At 50.9% G+C, this 15,470-nt stretch overlaps 1 protein-coding gene across 5 annotated transcripts in view; it reads left to right on the top strand.

Moving 5' to 3' along the window:
• Positions 1-15,470, top strand: part of LOC144805992 (uncharacterized) — a 308,819-nt gene that overhangs the window by 18,778 nt on the left and 274,571 nt on the right. For 4 of the 5 annotated variants that reach the window (XR_013605657.1, XM_078672472.1, XM_078672455.1 and 1 more), the window contains exon 1: positions 6,481-6,559. The exons of the other annotated variant lie outside the window; for it this stretch is intronic. The gene's annotated coding sequence lies outside the window, so the exon portion shown is untranslated. Of the gene's footprint in view, positions 1-6,480; positions 6,560-15,470 lie in introns of those variants that run through there. 5 annotated transcript variants of the gene reach the window in all.

Raw genomic sequence — 15,470 nt, 5'->3', positions numbered from 1 at the left:
CGTGTTAGCTGGTTCTTAACACGTGTCAGGTGGCACATGCCATTTTTATGACTCCTGGCACTCTCTACGCTTACTGCCTCTTCACTTTGCTTTTGTCTCTGACTGCGGACGAGGTCTCTGACATATCTGCGAATGTCATGGAGTGGGACTGCTGTGGTGCCAGCTGCCAGTGACCATTCAGGGGCTTCCATCTCTTAAAGTTGCTCCAAAGACAAGAGGCCACTGCTTCGGGTTGGCAAAGTTTAGTGTCAGTAAACTCAGGAATCAAACTCCCCATTTCTGCTGTGTAGGATTGCACCATGCCTGGATGCTATGCATTGCATGGAGGTTACGCACCCTGCAACCACTGTCTTGCTCTGCTTCTTACACTTACTGTGTAAGGTATTTAAGAAATCATTGAGGCAGCGGGTTATCTTGGAAGCATGTGTGGGGTCAGTCCCCCCATGTCCACCCTTGATCCACCTAAGTATCAAGCTATACCTGGGATCTCAGTGAATGCTCAGAGTGTCACCATGGCTGTGGGACAAAATAGAAAGATAGGAACTGGCTCTAGGAACTAAGCTCTGTCCAGTGTTCATGAGGTCAGTAGCTGTTTATGGCGATTCACTGCACATTGTCAGTTTGCTGCCCACCGAAGATCAACACCCGGAGTACAACAACTCCTGCCCACCCTTTGTTCTTCAGTGCACTCCTCAATAAGGAGCTGCTTGAGGCTGAGATCCTTGGTGAATCTGCCTGCCCTTAGCTCGGTGAGGCCTGCTGCCGGGCCATCCAGACATTGTTGCCTTTGGTCTCATTCGTCATGTGGAGAAGTGTGGCTCACCGGTTAGAGGTGGCAGACCCAGAAGCAGAGGTCGGCCCGGGACCAGGGTTCAATTCCCGACGCTGCAGGGTACGGAACCAATGTCAGCGGGCTCGATAAATCTCGCCTCGGTGCCTCTCTAACCATGGGTCCCACGCTGCAACTCTGGGCAATAGCTTGCTTAATCTCCACAACGGCCCCCTCGCTGCCGGGGATGCCTGGTTTCACCTTGGGGGTGCCCAATAGGGACCATCTCACAGGGAAAGCCAGGACGGGTTCCCCAGCGGTACATAGCGCCAAGAAACCCTGGGGTGAACTTGCTCTCTACAAATTCATACTAACATAACATGTGAGGCTGGGGTCCTGGCTTATCAGGGTCCCTCGCTTTCTGCATGATGTCAGGTTTGTTCCACCCATGTGGTACGTGGCTGGGTACAGGGCCGGACTGGGAACCAAAACCGGCTCTGGCAAGGAGCTCGGCCGCCCCCCCTGGGGTTGGGGGAGTGGCCGAGCTGTTTGCAAGGGCGGTTTTCTGCCGATTTTGTTACAGGGCCCGATTTTGCAGCTATGCTGCAAAAACGGCCCTGTAACAAAAATGGCCCTCGGGGCCCAAAATCGGCCCAGACCCTGGCGGCCCACTGGGGAAATGCCCGGTGTCCGCTACGGCCAGTCCGACCCTGGCTGGGTAGCACCAGCTCTTGACTTCAATGCTGAACATAGGCTAACTCCTATTAGAGAGTTCTGTTCATTCCTTTAGTTATTATTTTTTTTTGTTGAGTTTTATATAGCAAAATCTCTACCCAAAGATATTGGAGCGCTTTACCGGAGCCCCATATACATTACACAAGGACACATTCATTTTTTTTTTAGGCACATGGTGATTTTCAGGGGTAGCAAGCACTATATAAATGCTAACCGTTCCCTCTTCTATCCCTCCACTATCCTTTTTCAATTCAAATAAGAAACTCACATGTCCACTACTCAAATTAATTTCCTATCCCCCTATACTAATTCACCATTAATCCTCTTTGGGTTCCGGAGTAGGGTGCTACTCACCGAAAAAGCACTTCAACTCCTCATCAGGGGTAGTAAGCGCTATATAAATTAAATTACAATTAAGTTAACTGCAATGCACGCAAGGCCAGCCAAACACACAACAGCACCACCCCTGTCATCATCGGTCTTGCATTGTCGTACCTCCCTAGAGGAAGAGTTGTTGGTTTCCTGCCTTGCCCCCTATCGTGAGTTGCCTGGTGTTAGGAGTGAAGCTGTTGCACTCTCACTTATGCACACCCACCGTACCTGGATGAGAGGCAAAGGACTGGCCCTGTCGCGCTGCGGTTCTCCAAATAGTGCAGCCCTGTGACAGGACCAGTGTGTGCCTCAGGTTCCACATGCCAGCATGTCTTTTTCATCCCTCCTTTTGAACTGACGTGTCTTTTTTTCTGTCCTGGTACATCTTGCGCAACATGAAGACAATTACACCCACTAATAATCTTAGTTCCCCCAGCATATGCTGAGGAGTCTGCCTTCTGACATAATTTCTTACATAAATCCCCTTTGATGAAAATCCACAGCGACAGAAGCAGAGCAGGGTGGGCGTGGCCCCTATTGTTCCAGAGGCAAGAGATGCACATGCACTGTCTGGGTGCATAATAGATTTACAAAGCACACTTTAATCTCCATGTCATTTGTCTTTCTTGTCGGAGCCGGGAACAATTGCTGTTTACCCAGATCACACTGAAGGTTATTCATCACACTGCTCTGTCTCTGTTGCAGTGCAGCACTCTTGGCAGCAGATATGCCCCCTGGGCTTCCCGCGCCACTGCCAGGCATAGTAAAGAGCCTCCATTTGCAGTTGTTGGGCCTGCAACAAGAGCTGCGACATTCCCACAGGTGTCCTCGTCAACACCTCGCGGCAGACATCTTGGAAGCAGTAGGATGTCGGAGGCGTAGGATGGCACGCGCAGCGTGATGAGAGGTGTCTTGTAGATATCAGTCAGACAGGCTGACTGATAACGCTAGGCTGGTCCGGTACAGGAAATAAGCAGCTGAGAAGCAGATGCGAGACACAGATAAATATGAAATGCAAGATAACAGTGAGCCCAGGCATGGGGTATGATGTTGCCTTGTTTTATTCTCGGCTAGTGAACTCTGTCCAATAAAGTCAGGGTAGATGAGGCACAGCATGGACCTGTGATTACTAACGATGAATCACAGGTTCGGATCACAGGTGAATTTCAGCTGCAATAGGACAAGAAGATGTTATTGGGCAGACCTTATCTGCATGTTATAGCAGGAAGGGTACAGAAATTCGGATCTTAGCCTTGGGCGGCTGCCATGTCTAGATGATTAAATAAGAGCAAGGGACGCATCCGCAGGGTGAGACGATGTGACTATTTGTGTTATTAAATGATGTGCCTATACTAAAGGTGACTCTCTCTACGGATTTTGGTCGATGGAATGCATTCTCTGCTGAATAAAATACCAATACTGGAATTGCTAATTGAGAAATGTCTCTACCTGAACTGATGGCATAAACTCATGTCTGGACCGTTAGGGCTACTGTGTGATAAAGACCTGTTTCACGGTTACCTGTGATCATAACCATACTGTCAGTGGTGCAGTTACCAGCACTGTCCTACGAGACGTGTGTTATGTTTCCCGATCTGTAATAGACTTTCTCTGTCCTCTCATTCATCCAGCCTTGTGCTAAATCCTCCCACTTTCTTTGACATGTCTAGATCCACAGCTTTTCATTTTGACTTAGTTTTGGGATGCTGTCATTCTTTTAAGAGGGATGTGATCCTTTGGAGGTTGTTGCCTGCTGTTGGTCTCTCAGATATCCTATGTCATTGTGCAACTTACTGTGACTCCTGCAGATCCCTGTATCCAAGACTCCCAGCCACACCTGTAGCCGTCATAGCAGCACTGGACAGGTGCCGGTCCCAATGGGTATTCACTAGTACCTCATCAGATCATACAATGATTGTCTCTGGCCATTGATCAATGTCACTAAGGAGCTGTGTCTATCGCCAATAACCCCTTCACATTGGGTTCATTTTTTGTGGGAGTACTTTCAGGAAGTAAGGAAATACCTTTGTAGCTATAGAAGCCCAAAGTCTGGAACAACTCCGGAGGGCTTATTTTGTGTCAGCAAAAATGATGACACTTTCTTTGTAACTGAGGCTCGATTTAGACTTCAGAAGACAGGGACTTAGCCAGACTCTGTCTGCCCGCCTCATGTCGAAATAGGTTGCTGGAAATATTCAGTCGACGGGCCAACTTAGTAGGAGCCGTCGGAGGAAGGTTATTAAACAATCTGCCCTATTTAGGGTTGACTTTATGATGCCTTTTTTTCCTGTCCATCACTGCCTGGAAAGACCTGGCAAAGTGGGACAGTTAAAAACCCAAAGTGACCGCTCATCATGGAAGTAAACTTAGTTTGGTTGTTCATGCATATTTTGCATGCTAGGAGGTTGATTAGAGCAGCCTTGTTTCTAATTTCCCAGCTCACCACATTTGAGACAGGAGGTGTTACCATGGTAGCAAACTCTCCCCAACCCTGTTTTCTCATGGCCTTTCCACTTCCTTGTTTTGTTTGTTTTCTAAAGCGCCGAGATAGTTCGCTCGGATGTAAAGTCTTTTACTAAGATGCGAGAGCAGAACCTGTCAAATTCAGAATGCAAGGATAACATTTAAATGTATAATCCGAGAGGTACCAATCAATAACTTCGGCAGAGGAGCCAAGTCAATAAAAACAATGTCTTTAATCCGATTGAAGGCGTGAATGAAAGTTGTAACGAACTAGCGACAGAAGGGGTAAAGAAAACAGTCTCTCTCTCTCTCTCTCTCTCCCCCCTCCCCCAGTTCCTAAAAATGAAATGCACCAAACAGTCTGGTCGGAGGAGTGGGGGGTGTTTGTTGGTCTCTGTGTGTGTGTGTGTATGTGGCTCTGTGTGCGTGTGTGTTTCAGTGTGTGTGTGTGGCTCTGTGTGTGTGTGTGGCTCTGTGTGTGTGTGGCTCTGTGTGTCTGTGTGTGGCTCTGTGTGTCTGTGTGTGTGGCTCTGTGTGTCTGGCTCTGTGTGTGTTCCTCTGTGTGTGTGTGTGTGTGTGTGTATGTGGCTCTGTGTGCGTGTGTGTTTCAGTGTGTGTGTGTGGCTCTGTGTGTGAGTGAGTGTGGCTCTGTGTGTGTGTGGCTCTGTGTGTGGCTCTGTGTGTCTGTGTGTGTGTGTGGCTCTGTGTGTGTGTCTGTGTGGCTTTGTGTGTGTGTGTGTTGCTCTGTGTGTGTGTGTGTGTATGTGGCTCTGTGTGCGTGTGTGTTTCAGTGTGTGTGTGTGTGGGTCTGTGTGTGTGTGTTGCTCTGTGTGTGTTGCTCTGCGTGTGTGGCTGTGTGTGTGTGTGGCTGTGTGTGTGGCTCTCTGTGTGTGTGTGGCTCTCTGTGTGTGTGGCTCTCTGTGTGTGTGTGGCTCTGTGTGTGTTTGTGTGGCTCTGTGTGTGTTTGTGTGGCTCTGTGTGTGTGTGTGGCTCTGTGTGTGTGTGTTTGTGTGTGTGTGTATAGCTCTGTGTGTGTGTGTGTGTGTGGCTGTGTGTTTGTGTGTGTGTGTGTATAGCTCTGTGTGTGTGTGTGTGTGTGTGGCTCTGTGGGTGTGGTGCAAATGCAATAGGTCTCGTATTTGCGAGAGATTAAGCTATTGGGATTGTAAATGACAATGCCATTTATTTATCTGTTTTCAAAACCAACACATAAATAAAAAGTTTGTCATTTACAATGCCAATAGCTCTAACTTTTCCGAAGGCGAGACCGTTGCATTGTAAATGCTTGTTACAGCGCTCTGGTTACGGCTGGAAGAAATACTCCCCCCCTCGAAATTTGTCTCTAGTTGCCCGCCTCCGCACAACTGAGCACGAGGGCCTGCCCTCTTCAGATGTGTGCAACTAATGGATGAAATAAGTACCCCATATGTAGGGTGAGATTAGTAAGCATGAAACGCCATTACGGGTGCAGGTTTGGTGAAGCCCACTCTTAAATGCAGCCATTTCCGCATGCGAGGTCAGGTTATCCTGGATTTCCATGAGTGCAGCCCTAAAACAGGAGTAAAGGGACCCCCGGGGGGGGGGGGGGGGGGTTTGGTCACTACTGCACCCATTACATCCTCACTGTGAGAAGAAAACGATGACCTGCCCCTGCAGCGGCGCTGTGCAATGCAGGCAGGCTGTGAGAAGGAACAGGAAGCGAGGCCGCCGGCCCCTTCCCTTCTGGCCCACATGGAGCAGGCCAGCACAGACAGACAGATGGAGGACAGACGTGCACCCTCAGAAATCAACGTTGTGCTGTCAAGAATGCCCAAGATTAGCGTGCCGCATTTTATGAAAAACGATATACATTTTTTTTTATCAAATCTGTTTTTATTGGAAAATTATACATATTTAAAAAAGAATGTGGGCGGTGCGCGCTACAAGGAACCGGTGCGGCCGCCGTTATTGACGTTTAAACGCTGCATGGGAGCCGAGAGATTAAAAAACACCAGACACGCATTTTTTGTAACTAAAAACACCTGGGAGCTCCAGCTGCATTCACCGAGCAGCACCGGAGGGCTGTGAAGGGCCCACGACGGAGCGATACCGCGGGCACTTCCGATTCCGGGGCGGGTCCTCGCGTGACGCACGGAGTGAAGCGGAAGTGGGCGTCACGTGGTGTCATCGAGCGGCCAAGTAGGAGCTCTTGCCCTTCCTGTCGGAGACAGTAAAGCACAGGTATGTCCAGAGCCAGCAGCAAAAGCAAACAGCCCCCGCCCGAGGAACAGGCCCCCCTCCCACATTACCCAGGGTTCCCTCCTCCATTACCCAGGGCCCCTTCCTCCATTACCCAGGGCCCCTCCTCCATTACCCAGGGTTCCCTCCTCCATTACCCAGGGCCCCTCCTAGATTACCCAGGGCCCCCTCCTCCATTACCCAGGGCCCCCTCCTCCATTACCCAGGGCCCCCCCCCTCCATTACCCAGGGCCCATCTACATTACCCAGGGCCCCCTCCCACATTACCCAGGGTCCCCATCTCCATTACCCAGGGCCCCCTCCTCCATTACCCAGGCCCCCCCCCCTCCATTACCCAGTGTCCCCTCCTACATTACACAGTGTCCCCTCCTACATTACACAGGGCCCTCTCATACATTACCCAGGCCCCCTCCTCCATTACCCAGGGTTCCCTCCTACATTACCCAGGGCCCCTCCTACATTACCCAGGGCCCCATCTTCCATTACCCAGGGCCCCATCTTCCATTACCCAGGGCCCATCTTACATTACCCAGGGCCCCCTCCTACATTACCCAGTGTCCCCTCCTACATTACCCGGGGCCCCATCCTACATTACCCAGGGCCTCCTCCTACATTACCCAGAGCCCCCTCCCACATTACTCAGGGCCCCCCATCACTTCTCTGCAGCCCGAGGCACGGGCCCCCTCCTACTTTACCCATCACTTCTCTGCAGCCCCTTCCTGAGGCACAGGGCCCCCACCATGCATTACCCATCCATCACTGCTCTGCATCCCCCACCCGAGGCACAGGGCCCCTTCCTATATTACTCATCACTTCTCTGCATGCCCCGCCCGAGGCACGGGGCCCCTCCTACATTACCCATCAGTAATGCGCTTTACAAAACCCACTTTCATTTCATTGTAAATCAGTAGACTTCCAGAGATATGCATTACAGCGCTACGAGGCCTTCGGATAGTAACGCGCTTTACAAAACCCACTTTCATTTCTCTGCATGCCCCGCCCGAGGCACAGGGCCCCTCCTACATTACCCATCACTTCTCTGCAGCGCCGCCCGAGGCACAGGGCCCCCTCCTACATTACCCATCACTTCTCTGCAGCCCCTTCCTGAGGCACAGGCCCCCCTTCTACATTACCCATCACTTCTCTGCAGCCCCCACCCTGCATTACCCATCACTGCTCTGCATCCCCCGCCCGAGGCACAGGGCCCCCTCCTACATTACCCATCACTTCTCTGCATGCCCCGCCCGAGGCACAGGGCCCCCTCCTGCATTACCAATCACTTCTCTGCAGCCCGAAGCACAGGGCCCCCTCCTACATTACCCATCCCTTCTCTGCAGCCCCCGCCCGAGGCACAGGGCCCCCTCCTACATTACCCATCCCTTCTCTGCAGCCCTCGCCCGAGGCACAGGGCCCCCTCCTACATTACCCATCACTTCTCTGCAGCCTCCCCCCCCAGGTACAGGGTACCCTCCCGCATTACCAATCACTTCTCTGCAGCTCCCCCACCTGAGGCTCAGGGCCCCCCCTACCCGAGGCACAGGGCCCCCTCCTACATTACCCATCACTTCTCTGCAGCCTCCGCCTGAGGCACGGGTTCCCCTCCTACATAACCCATCACTTCTCTGCAGCCCCCGCCCGAGGCACGGGTTCCCCTCCTACATTACCCATCACTTCTCTGCAGCCCCGCCCGAGGCACAGGTTCCCCTCCTATATTACCCATCACTTCTCTGCAGCCCCCCCATCCGAGGCACAGGTTCCTCTCCTATATTACCCATCACTTCTCTGCAGCCCCGCCCGAGGCACAGGTTCCCCTCCTTTATTACCCATCACTTCTCTGCAGCCACCGCCCGAGTCACAGGTTCCCCTCCTACATTACCCATCACTTCTCTGCAGCCCCCCCCGCCTGAGGCACAGATTCCCCTCCTATATTACCCATCACTTCTCTGCAGCCCCCGCCCAAGGCACGGGTTCCCCTCCTACATTACCCATCACTTCTCTGCAGCCCCCGCCCGAGGCACGGGTTCCCCTCCTACATTACCCATCACTTCTATGCAGCCCCCGCCCAAGGCACGGGTTCCTCTCCTACATTAACCATCACTTCTCTGCAGCCCCTGCCCGAGGGACAGTGTCCCCTCTTACATTATCCCTTACTTCTCTGCAGCCCGCCGCCTGAGGGGTACAGGGCCCCCTCTGATACATAGTACAAAATAACAAGGAAGAGCTAAACAAATAGAAAAGAGATTCATTCAACTTTTCAAATCAAGGGTGATACAGTACTCTTTAGATCTTGCTAGCGTTGCAGCACGAATGTGCTGCCATTGCTTTGCGAGGCATGCAGTATACACTATAGTTTGGAAGCTTTGTGGAAGCTCCGCCCACTCTGTGGCCTATCTTCTTCATTGGCTTAGGTTATAAATGCTGCCTTCCGGTTGGTTTTAAGCTTGGTAGTCCCTCCCTGTGACAGTCATGTCAGTCATTTGTATCCTTCCATGGCTACTGGCCCCTTCACTGCACAGACTACTTTCTTCCCCTGCACTCCTCCCCCACACCCCCTCCCGCAGTCTGATGCCTTCTCGCCGCCCCACCCCTCGTGTCTGGGTTGTTCTTTGAACCTCTCCTCACTGCTCCATGGCGCACAACTCGAATTTCCGCTCTTTTTATCTCTTAGTATCTCCCTCTCCAGAACACCTCCTCCCACCCCTTGCAGCTTCTTTTCTTAGCCCTCTGCTCACGGGGGCACGATGCTGAATTATTTTTTACTGAATCTCCCGTGCCTCCCACGCCCCCACAACTCCTCCCACCCCTCGCAGCTTCTTTTCTTTAGCTCTCTGCTTGCGAGCACATAGCACTGTTTTCAGTTTTCTGCTGAATCTGCTGGTGCCTCCCACCCCCCCAACTCCTTCCTCCCCTTGCAGCTTCCTCCAATCTAACCCAAGAAATAAAACCTCCCTGAAGCTCCCACTGCTTTTGCCTCAGCCGATCAGCTCACCTAACAACAAACTGACTTTTGTATACTCGATGCACGTTTAGTGAGATCCCCAAACAAAAGTATCTTTCAAAAATGCTGCATAAACTTCTGCTGATCGGAGTTCAAATTGAAGCCAGCTTTATTTACTTTGTGCACCCTTCGCGCATGTCTCTTAGCTCCTGTCACAGTGTCCCCACTCATCCACACCTTCCCACTCCCACAACACAGCTTGCCTGACCTCACAAGCCTGCCCCCACCACCACCTCTCGTTCGGAGGTCGCTGTTCAGCTTTTTCAAATTTAAGGCAGTGTTATTACTTTGTGCACCGTTCCCACCCGTGATTTTATCTCTTCCCCCAGCACTGCCTGCACGCCCCCACCAGCACTCCTCTGAGGTAACCCCACTCCTTCCGCAGTTGTGGCCGGCCCGAGCCGTGTTTTTAATTGGTAAATAAGGCGAGTCCTTACAGGCTCTCTGGTGCATGCATTTCAACTGGTGCTCATAGCTTCCCAGATGCCCCAATGAGGGGGACATAAAACACAGAAAGTTGGTGGGTGATAAAGAACGCATTATCCACGTCCAGGGTGCGGGCCAGATGATCTAACAATCGAGCAGCCTCCTGCTGTGAGCAGCATCTGATTCCTCCATTCCTGACCAGTTTCAGAGCATTTCACTTAGTATCTCCCAAAGTACAGGGACAGATGCATTTGTTGTCAGAAAGGTTTAGGGCGCCTTCTTCTTTTCTGGGATAGATTGGTTTTGTCATGTATAATTTTCACTTCTTTTTAATAGCAAAACATATATATGCATGCCACCTTCACACAGCTGCAGAGTTTAATGTATTTTGCATATGTTTGCAAAAAAAGACGGAAGACTTGCGAAATCACTTTTACCGAGGCCAGACTTCTTGGTTTTTGCTTATGAGAACTAAGTTTGTATTTAACCAACACAATTGTGATTTACAGCAGCTCCTTTAGTAAACTATTTCCTTGAGCAGCAAGTCTCATTTTAAAAAGGCCATAGATAATGGGTGTCATAAAAACAGCATGATGGGACCATTTTTAGGTCTCGTCCTACGCAACGCGCATGCGTTGCATAGGAAAGAGACCTTAAGCAGTCGATTCCCTTTTTGCGGCAAACTCGTGCACGCGTTCAATTGCCTTCAATGGAACGTGTGCACGAGGGGCGATTGCCTCGTGGGAGCGACCGTCGATAATTAATACCATATGGTGCTGCCAGCGCCATATGGTATTAATTATCGCTTCTGGCTCCCGCGAGGGAATCTGCAGGCCCCCACCCCCTGCTGCCACGCAAGGCGCGCGCGCTTGTTTAAAGTGCAGCTTTTATGATGTTCCTTTCCCTCAACTGCTGGTTCTGGCAGCAGGGATTGTGGTCCGAGCTCGAGGGGTTGCGTCATTTCTTTCAGACGTCACACAGTTCGCCTTTAAAAAGACGGGCTAGATGCTGGGATTGCAGCGTCCATTTATAAAGAGCATGCATTTGTCAAGCAATGTGTGAAAGGAGCATAAAAGACTCGCAGTAAGGACCCGCTGTCCGGTAGGTGAGGAGATGAGCGAGTTCTGGAAGAGAGGAAGATGCCGCGCAGCAAAATGAAGGAGTACCTGCGTGAGTCCGAAGACTTACATCCAGGTAAACCGAGGGACTAATTGAGGCAAACGGACAGAGCCGCATGGAATAATTTGTGCACAGCTCCTGGTAGAGTGTGTTGGTGATTGACTCATTCTCGAGAAGACCAAGTCCTACAAAGTGTGCATCTGTCCAGAAGCTCAAAGTGTGAGCAGAGTATTGAGTGTGAGCAGCAGCTTGTAGTAATGACCACACTGCTACCTACAGGTGACAATTGATTTTTACGACCGTTACATAATCTGTCTGGGAGCGTCGCCAGTGTAGCAACGGCTGCTCGTTAAAGTGTTTTTGTAGAGAACAATGTAATAAAATAATAATTTACGATCAGCGTGATCATATGTGACGATATCAAGATATCCCAGAGTGAGAAATGTATTTAAAGCAGGCGGGCATTTGATGATGGCAACCAATTAGGAAAATCTTTTCACCCGCGAATGAGTGTAACCGGTGTATTTGTAATGTTTGGAGCGGATATAAAAATTTAGCGAATTACACATCTGACGAAATCCACCTATGGATTTGTTTAAGGTATTTTAAAAAAAATTAGCCGTAGTAGCCAATTTAGGCTATAAAACAGCCCAAATTCCCTAAGCTGGCACGTTTTAATAGATTAATGCTGTTTACGTGGCAAAATGATACCCAGGAAAACCGGACAGGTTACCTACCCATTAATGATTAACCGGACAGATCACATGGTTCTCCTGGAAGTACTTTTACCCTGGAGAAACACTCCAACTGCTCACAGACCTGGCACTTCATAGTAGGATGCCTCGCTGCTTTTGGAATTTTTGTATCCATGGTAACAGGAAGCAAATTGGCGAGATTTTAAAGATTTGCTTCCACGTGTCACGAAATGAAATATATATAATTTCAAACCAGCCAAAGTCATATTTGTATAGCGGGAACGTATCTAGAGAGCACAGGAACGCTGCACCCCGAGATATCCCTGTAAAGATTCATGATCATATACTCCAGGCACGGGATTCAGTGGGAACACAAGTGCTTTAAATGGAAATGTTGAAGTGCAGGTACTCCGCGCTGGACAGACCCTGCCCATTTAAAGCACTGCCCGTGACTAGTCAAATTAAGTAGGCCGTCACGCAATGATAACCATCAGGCTCTACTTAAGAGCATGAAATCTCACTAGGTGGCCCAATATTATTAGGTCGAGCTGGAGTTAGCATCCGAAGGATGCGTCCAGTCTCGACAACTTTAGTGATCCGTCTCGGGGGAATGAGGGACAAGAGGGTGCCACGCACTTCTCTGGAGCTGGATTTGACTGCGTGCACGCGCACCCACACTCACGCATGCGCACATACACATACTCACGCATGCGCACATACACAGCCACACGCATACACAGGCACACACACACCCCCCCCCGTCGCCGCCGCACCTACACACACACTAGCGCACCTACACGCACACACAGAGACCCCCCCAACACACACACCAGCGCACCTACACACACGCTCACACACATACAAAGACCCCCCGCCGCCGCACACATACAGAGCCCCCCCGCCGCCGCACGTGCACACACACATGCCCCCCGCCCTCGCAGCTCAGCAACAAGGCGAAGCCCCACTCACCGGCTTCCTTGGTGCGGCGGCTCTCCTCTCATCGGCAGCTGCAGGGCTCCTCTATGCCGGTTACCACGGGCTCTCCCTCACTCCTGGGAGCCTCGTGGAAGGCGCTGGCAGCAGGACTCTTCCTCCCTCCATCTCAGGGCGAGTGCGCCGGGGCGCAGGGTAGGCTCCTGCCTGCTCCGGTGCTCAAAACAGCCGCGGCTCTTCCGTGGGAGGCGGGGTAGGCTCCCGCCCTCCTACTTCCGGTTTCCGGTTGTCCCGCCTGGCCTACCTGACTTCCTGGTCGCAGGCCGGCGGCGATGTTCGGTTTGTCCCGGGCTGCGGCGGTGATGCGGGGGGACAGGTGCATTAACAACGGAGCTTCCTTACCGGTATCTGAACCCGCGCTCCGTACCGTGCTTTATCCCTCGGAGTAACGTGTGATAGTTAACACCTCTGTGCATTCTCCACACATATCTTTACAGCGAGAGCCTTACCCCGCAGAACTATCTCATACACGGATAGGTGGGATAGCTGAGCGGGTTGAAGTCTCTACTGCAGGTTCGTTATTGTGGGCAACATCGTTTTTAACTCTTCTGCAGCCGATACAAAGAGTGACACCTTTATTTACAGTGCTAAGAAGCCGCAGGGGACAGGTTCAAATAAAAACACCAGTGCGTGTGCGCCGCGTGCACTTGGACGTGTTTATAGAGTGAGCGCTAAGGGTTACTGGCCACTTTACACAAGGGTGCAAAGGCGAGCAGGGCTGGATGCAGAAGGAAGGGGGGGAGAGGGGGCGGCACACTGGACCCTCGGTGCTGCTCTCCCGACCTCCTGTGCTGCTCCTTGGGTGTCTCTCCCGATCTCCGCCTCTTGCTTCTTCCCTCCCTGGCTCTTTTTTTCCTTCCCTCCGCTCCCTGCAGTGCCCCTTCCCCCCCCTCTCAGCCTTTCCTATCCTGGTTCACGCATCCTGGAGCCTCGGAGCGCGAGTGATAAGATGTCCTGTCTGAGCGCGGCTGAAAGCACGAGTGGGAGCGCGGCCTCCAGGCCTCTGGGGGTGGGGGCAAGACCACAGGCTCTGTAGCACAGCTAGAGACAGGCATTGTACCCTAGATAGAGACCGGCACTGTACCCTGGATAGAGACAGGCACTGCACCAGAGCCAGAGACAGGCACTGTACCACAGCCAGGCACTGTACCCCAGCCAGAGACTGGCACTTTACCACAGCTAGAGACAGGCACTGTACCACAGCCAGAGACAGGCACTGCACTACAGCCAGAGACAGGCACTGTACCACAGCCAGAGACAGGCACTGCACCAGAGACAGGCACTGCACCACAGCCAGACACATGCACTTTACCACAGCTAGAGACTGGCACTTAACCACAGCTAAAGAAAGGCACTGTACCCTAAATAGAGACAGACACTGTATCCAGCTACAAGCAGACACTGTACGTCAGCTAAATACAGGCACTGTACCACACACAGAGACAGGCACTTTACTCCGGCTAGAGACAGGCACTGTACCCTAGATAGAGACACTGTACCCTGGATAGAGACAGGCACTGTACACCAGCTAGAGACAGGTACTTTACTATAGCTAGAGACAGGCACTGTACCCCAGCTAGAGACAGGCACTGTACCACAGCCAGAAACAGGGACTGTACCACAGCCAGAGACAGGCACTGTAACACATTCTCAACTGGCCCACTTTACACGTAGTGTCTGATTACTACATATAGCAGTATGATTTCAGTGGATTGCACAAGTGCAGCACCTGGGTGGACCCCACAGACCTGTGTGCATATACAGTCTGATTTAAAAAAAAAAAAAAAATTGTGGGTGTGTTGTCGTCCGCCTACATCTTGTGGCCCACAGGCTCATGTATTTGGAGTTTGATCTTTTCTTGGTTGTTTCTCTACAATTCCTGGACTAACCCCTAGAAGATATTTTATAACGGTTTGTTCAAATCATATTACTTTGGTTTGATTCCTGCCAAGTTTGGATGGACTCCTAAAGTAGACACTATATCTTGTTGCATATTACTAATTAGTATAGGTTTATAATTCACCACACTTATGTGGAAACAGAACATATACTGCAGCTGATGCAATACTTTACATTCAAAGGTAGCGCCTTCCCATCTGGGCAACTCCATATGCACCATAATCAATGGGGTAAAAAAATTACATTTCACAAACCAGTCCGGACCACCTAAGATGGGAAGTATCTGTAAGTGTGATTGGCTCGCCTCATTCTTTATCGCATCCGTTCTTTGGCACAGCTAAATGCTTATAGTGCATGATCTGAGCAGTCTCTGCCATACAGGCAAGCCATCAAATCATTTCTCCCAAAGAGCTCACACACCATCCACCCATGCACCAGCATCTCATGCTTACCTGTTCTATCCCTCACTCCTTTTAGGTCTCGCTGGTACTGCATCCGAAGGATGCGTCCAGCTGGAGACTTATAGCTGCCCGTCCCGTATTTGCAATGCAATAGGTCTCACTCTTGCGAGAGTTTAAGCTATTAGCATTGTAAATGACAATGCCTTTTATTTATGTTTAAAAGCAAAAACATAAATAAAAGGCATTGCCATTTACAATGCCAATAGCTCTAACTTTAATAATGCGAGACCTATTGCGTTGCAAATGCTTGTTTTACATTGTCTTCGCTATTCTTATTGCAGTGAATAGCTCCATGGAACCTC

Source organism: Lissotriton helveticus, chromosome 1_2, assembly GCF_964261635.1.
Source record: "Lissotriton helveticus chromosome 1_2, aLisHel1.1, whole genome shotgun sequence".
NCBI classification, from domain to species: Eukaryota; Metazoa; Chordata; class Amphibia; order Caudata; family Salamandridae; genus Lissotriton; species Lissotriton helveticus.
The sequence above is the reverse complement of the archived record's forward strand: the minus strand, read 5'-3'. Positions and strand labels throughout refer to the sequence as shown.